Here is a 6,733-nt window from a genome sequence, read left to right as displayed (position 1 = left end):
GATCCCTGGAGATTACTGGTTAGCCTTCGGGCAGATTATGGAAAAGCCTACGGGCGGAACTCCTTGTATTTCAAAGATAAAATGATAAAATGTTAAAAGAACTTGCTTGATGTTGTTTTTCTATGTCACGTGATAAGATTACATGAAGGAACCAGTGCTTAACAAGGTTAATTAAAGAAGCTGATTGTTATATGTCAAATTAATGTGTTAGATAATTACATAACTAAAACAAACCGAGGAAAGTACGGAGGATGGGCCATGGGTCCGTCCTGCGGTTGGGTGGTCCCGGTTAGCCGGGGACTTTTCTCAAAAATCTCGAAGAACAGTGGAATGATCATCATCATCAAAAGAATAACGAGAACGATGACCTAGAGTTACGTCTTACCCGATTTACGCTGTTTTAGGGGAACGGAATGGGACTATGCAGAGAGGTTGAGCTTTGCATCCCTCTCGTTTCCCATTCTCCTTGAACCAAGTGCAGAGTGAATCTGCTTTGGACCTGGCGTTTCTGCGTAAAGTAGTTCGCTCGGGTCTGACGCTAGTTGCTGTTAGTTAATGACCCATTAGGAAAACCCTAATTCCGGTCGATCCTAAGTGGGGACGGCCAGGATACTTCCGCTACGTGGCAGACGCGGGAAGAACTAGATCGCAAAACCCGTAACATTCCATGGGAGTGCCGGGCGGAGCTTTCTAGACATCCTTTCCGATGGACTGCTAAGACGTGTCCTGGATAATACTAGGGGACACGTTACACACAGAGTGATAGATCTTGAACCGACCTTCAATGATTGTAACCTTCTTCTTCTTCTTCCAAATGACAGCTTGAAACATGGAAATGGAAATGACAATGATCTTTGATACCTTCAATGTAGACTCCAAACCAAGCTTCTTGAGCTTCTTCACCTTGTATGCACAATGGATGTTGGATAGCTTGAGATATTGGAATGAAAATAGGCTTGTACAAAGGAAAGAATGAGAGAGGAAGAATTGTAGAGCATGAAAAGAAGGAGAAACTCCACTTACTAGCTACCTAGCTCAGCCCTGGCTCTGATACCATGTTGGGAAACACGGATCTAGAGTTAACTAGCTATGGTGGATGAAAGATGAAAACACTATTCATAATGACATGGACAATAAAGCTAAGAAACTAACAATGACTCAAACTGATAGTTCTATTCCATTGTTGAAATGAGTGTCAAGTACATGCTTATATAGCTTTTTGGATAGTACCACTCTTCCTCACTGTGCTTGTGGGATTTTGGACATCTCTTCCTAGAGCATACATCATTGTCTCTCTCTTATACAAAGCCTCTTGTGTGTAAGTGGTGTGCAGATCGGATGTTGTATGCTCGCGTAGTGAATGCCGGAAGGTCCCCAAGAACAAAAGAACTCTACTTTTTGCACAAAACTCAAGGTAAAAAGCATGCACGACATGAACAAGAGACCAATTGGGTGCAATCTCCCCCCATGCCTTGTGTGAGAGCTCCACAAAGCATGTATTTTATGTATTAATCATTTTCAAGCTCAAATAATAGCCCAAATTACAAAATAGCAAGCTTTTAGCTTTTGAGTTTACTTTAGCACAAAATAGAAATAAAGCTAGTGTGCGGTGCCCAAAGAGTCTGGTATACCCAATACAATGTCCAAGTACAAATAACATAATCGTGCGTGCATGCGCATACAAAATAATAAATAAATATCCAACACCTCAATAAGTAGGCATGACAAAATATAGGCGCCATGCCTAAGGTATGCGCCCATCAAAATATAAATGATAAATCGAATACTCGCTATCCTCCAATGCTTTCCTCCGCCACTGCTGCTATCTCTACACATCAACTGAAGCATTCACAATCATTAGTAAAATAATATAATTAAACCGACTAAAGTGAATACCTAGCAGTCTTCAGCTACATAAATAAATCAACTGGTTAGAAATGAATCCTAACCTTAATTTATAACGAGTGTGCACTCTAAACTCATAAACATTTATTAATTTAATATGCATTTTACGGAATCACCGGCTATGGAATCACCCATGTACACACTAAATTAATGAAATGCCCGAAAAGGATAGGCATCCCCATCAACTTATCGCACAAAGAATCCACTTTGTGTATGAGCCCTGGTCATCAAAGTTTATGGAATCCACTGTAAAACCTCAGGGAATCCACCGTGGCACGGAATCCACTGTGGAATATGCCTCCTGGCATCATACCCCCAGGGTGGGATAGCAATTGACCTCAACTGCTATTAGCTCAATGTGGAGCTAGCAGAGTGGGGAAAGCATCTAAGTCTCTAGTGTGCATCCATTGGGCTTCTTCTACAGGATGATTCTTAAATTTGAATAGATATCTAGAATATCTTCGGCCAGTTCTAGTGGTCATAAAGTTAGTATCTATGACAGCTTCAGGTTCAAGTATTTCAGTCTCTTTCTCTAACAAAGGTGGGTTTTCATAAACAGGGTGTACAGGTAATTGGCCTCTAAAGGATCGTAATAAACTAATGTGAAATGTGTTGTGAATTTTCCAATGAGGTGGTAATTCTAACTTGAATGCATTGTCATTCATTTTATGAATGATCCTAAATGGTCCATAGAATCTAGGTGCTAATTTGACAATTGGGTGTCTATCTACACTTTGTAGTCTACGTTTTTCTATTCTCAACCAAACATAGTCAAGTTAGCAAACAAAGTAATACAAAAGTTATTACAAAATCTAGAATCACGATCAGAAATAATAACTTTTGGTAATCCATGGTTAGTGAAAACAGTTTCCAAAAACAATTGTGCTGCCTATGATGCTGTTAAAGTTTTCTTACATGGAATGAAATATGCTTGTTTACTAAACCTATCTACTACTGTCCAAATCATATCATGGTTAAATTTAGTATTAGGTAAACCACGAATAAAATCCATAGAAATTTGTTCCCATGGTCTCGATGGAATAGATAAAGGCATAAGTAATCCATACTATTTACCATGATGTCTCTTAACTCTTTAACAAATCAAACATTCAGAAACAAAGTTAGATACATCAGTGTCCATATGCGGCCAATAAAAATCTTCAGTTAATGTATGTAAAGTAGATATGATACCTCTATGACCTTGATATGGAGGACAATGAATCTCATTCAAAACAAAAGATCTAAATGGAATTGTAACACATAATCTCTTTTCATAAAACATAAATCCATCATTATAAGACAGTGAATCAATAGGAATCCAGTTATTTTGAACTAATTTATTCCAATCAGCATGAAAAGTAATGTCCTGATGATAAGTATCTTTCATAGGATTTAAAGAATCAAATGATATAACAGAAATATTATGAATGGCAGGTCTTCTACTTAATGCATCGTCCACTACATTTTCTTTACCGGGTTGATATTGGATAATCGGATGAAAACTCTGAATAAAGGCTGCCCATTTGATATGTCGGTCAGATATTTGAGGTTGGCTAAGTAAATGTCTAATACTTTGTTGATCGGTCTTAATCATAAATTCAGAGCCCATTAAGTAGTGTTTCCACTGTCTTAAGGCTTGTACTATAGCTAATAATTCTTTATCATATGTGGAATATTTCAGTTCGGAGGGTTTCACTTTACAACTAGAATAGGCGATGGGATGATTGTCCTACATAAGTACGGCTCCTATTCTAGATCTGCTAGCATCAGTCACTACTAAAAAGAATGGTCTATTAAAGTTAGGCAATTGTATAACAGGAGCATGGGTTAATGCATGTTTCAATAAGTCAAAAGATTTCTGTTGATTATCGGACTAATGATAAACAATACCTTTCTTCAAAAGTTTGATTAATGGTAAAGCAAGTAATGAAAAATTACGCACAAATTTCCTATAGAAACTAGCAAGACCTAGGAATGATCGTAACTCATGCACATTTTTAGGTATAGGCCAGTTCAATATTGCTTCTATTTTCTTAGGGTCAACCTTAATACCATCAGATGATACAATATGACCTAAATATTCAATTTCTATTTTAAAGAACTCACTCTTTTCCGAATTGGCATACAGTTGATTATCTTTTAATAACTGGAAAACCAATGACAAATGTTCATAATGTTCTTTCTCATTTTGACTAAATACCAAAATATCATCAAAGAATACAATAACACAATGCTGATATTTCAAAAATATACGATTCATCATTCTACTAAATGTAGCAGGTGCATTAGTCAATCCGAAAGGCATCACTAAAAATTCATAATGACCAAATTGTGTCCTAAATGCAGTCTTGGATATGTCAGACTTATCTAGTCTCACCTGATGATAACCAGATTTAAGGTCTATTTTACTAAATATGGCAGAACCTTGCAGTTTATCCATAAGGTCATCAACTCTAGGAATTGGATACATATTCTTTACAGTGATCTTATTTAAAGCTCGATAGTCAATGCACATACGCGTTAGGAGAAATATGGACTCTCTTTTTTGCCCCTTAAGGAGTGAATAAGCAAATATAGGCCTAACCAATGAGAGAGCTGGGATTCCAGATTCATGTAAGATGAATCTTCTAGCCATATCTTGGACCAAATCTTCCCTCAGCAATAAAATAAGGGAAAATGTGGGGAGTACAAAGCTGTCACTTCTTGGAAGTTTGTGCCTCGAATTTTCATTTTCTTATTTTTTATGTTTGACTTTTCTTTTCTCCCCTTTTCAGTTTCCCCCTCTTTCTTAGGTGGAACTCAAAATTGTCATATCTCTTTCCCCGCTTCTTCTTTCCTGACGAAATTTTACAGCCTCACTGTTGCTTGCCCTGTCTGTAACCCTGTAAAATTTCATTTGCTTTGCACAAGCACAGAGAGAGTTTCATGTGTTTTATGAGAGCAGAGCTTGTTTTACCAAAGCCCTAAGATTCTCTTCACAAAACTCTATAGGTATATTTTTCTCTTCCATAGATGTTCTATGGTAAAGTTTTATCTCGTTTGGAGAAAACCTGTGCAAGTTATGTACACTCTCTGACATGTAATTTCTTTTGTTTTGATGCTCTAGGAATCTCTTACAGTCAAGAATAGTGATATTTTGAACACTCAACTTCTTCTTCAACATCTTAGGGTTTCTCTGTAAACAAAGTTACAGGTATATTGTCTTGTTTTTTTGTTACTCCACTATTAAATTTTATCTCGTTTAGACAAAATGTATACAAGTTACATGCATACTGAGCTTTCCTTTGTTTTTTTACTCCAAGAATCTCCGAGGGTGAAGAACAATGATTTATTAAGAACTCAACTTCTACAACATCTTTGGGATTTTTTGCAGAGAAAGCCACAGGTATATTGCCATTTTTTACTACTGTTCCATGGTTAAATTTCAACGCATTTGGACAAAGCCTATATAAGTTATATGTATGCGTTGACCCAGGATTTCTTTTGTTTTTGTACTGTAGGAATCTGTCAGTGAAGGAACAATGGTCTTGCTATAAGTCAACTTCTTGTTCAACATATCTAGGGATCTTTGTGAAAGAAATTACATGTACAATGTTTCTTTTTTAAATTGATCCATTTAAATTTAATTTCATTTGGAGAGAACATTTGCAAATTATACACATGTTGATAGGTAACTTTTGTATTTGGTTGTTACAGATGTCTTCATGGAGGAAAAATATCAGTAGCATACTTGCAGTGGAGGTCTTCAACAGGAAAGATAATGGCGGTAATTGGATTTGTGATAAGTATTATAAGTTGGATTGGATTTTGATGCACCCAAGTATTCGAGGGAGTTTCAAGGTCAAGCGCAAGGATGTTGCAAACCCTAGCAAACATTGGAATGGTAGAATTCTAGAGTTCAGAAAAGTGTTTAATGGCACAAGTGCAGTAACAGAAGTGTTGATTCAACATGTTCATATGCATAAACAAATCTCTGTACACGACGAGAACAACATTGCAAATTATAAACAAAACAGTAAGTTGTTAAATTTTATCATTGATTATTCTTTTGTATTAGAGTTGTTTTTAAAAGTCTTTGCAGTATTCTAATTTAGTCTTCTTTGATTGACAGCTCTATATCCATCGACTTTGCATGAATGGCAAAATGTGGAATGTTTAAGCGACAAGATACATGTTTGGCATGAAGAGATAGGTTCTTTGATCTATGATAATACCTCTACAAGTCAAATTGCCACTCAAAATATCTTTTTTTATAATTCATTGTATGTGGTAGAAAGCCAGAGATTGCAGCATGTCCCATTGCCGCCACTGTCTAGTGGTGAATGGTTCATTGGTAACTTGGAGTTGTCAGGAGCTTGCAAGTCGAAGATAAAATCTGACATCAATAGTGCTATGAAACCCACCACAAGCTCCAAAGATGTGCATCTTAGTTGGTTTATTCCATTCTCATTGTTTGCACATTTGTTTGGTTCATGTGATGCTTTGAAGAAAACAAAGATTACTTATCAATACAAGTGTCCATCCGAGGAATGGATGAGTCAGCTATTGGGTGAGTCTTGGCAAGTCAAAAGAACACATTTTGATGAGACGATTGAGTGCAAGGTCAACCAATCTGATATTACATTCAGGTAAAACTTTTTTACTACTTTGCATACCTTGATTTAATTGACATAGGTCTCGCTTAGATGAATTGTTATGTTAGTCGCATTGATCACTTACCATTATTTTTGTTTTTATTACAGGTATTTCATTGCTAGACAAACTCTGTGCGTTCGCTTTCGATATAGAAGATGGCGACTTTTGCGAGGGGAGTGGATTAGCTTGGATC

General features: G+C 36.6%; 1 long non-coding RNA gene across 1 annotated transcript; it reads left to right on the top strand.

Annotated features, from left to right (window-relative positions):
• The first annotated feature begins 5,151 nt into the window (after positions 1-5,151).
• LOC148022037 (uncharacterized) lies at positions 5,152-6,235 on the top strand. The gene is made up of 4 exons (XR_015694319.1): positions 5,152-5,290; positions 5,406-5,491; positions 5,602-5,671; positions 6,017-6,235. It is a non-coding gene; the product is annotated as an uncharacterized LOC148022037 (long non-coding RNA).
• Positions 6,236-6,733: the final 498 nt, after the last annotated feature.

The sequence above is a fragment of the Lygodium microphyllum genome, chromosome 17, assembly GCF_053477565.2.
Source record: "Lygodium microphyllum isolate KBCC chromosome 17, Lygodium_microphyllum_v1.1.10, whole genome shotgun sequence".
Classification (NCBI taxonomy): domain Eukaryota; kingdom Viridiplantae; phylum Streptophyta; class Polypodiopsida; order Schizaeales; family Lygodiaceae; genus Lygodium; species Lygodium microphyllum.
This window is presented reverse-complemented; position numbering and strand designations above follow the sequence as displayed.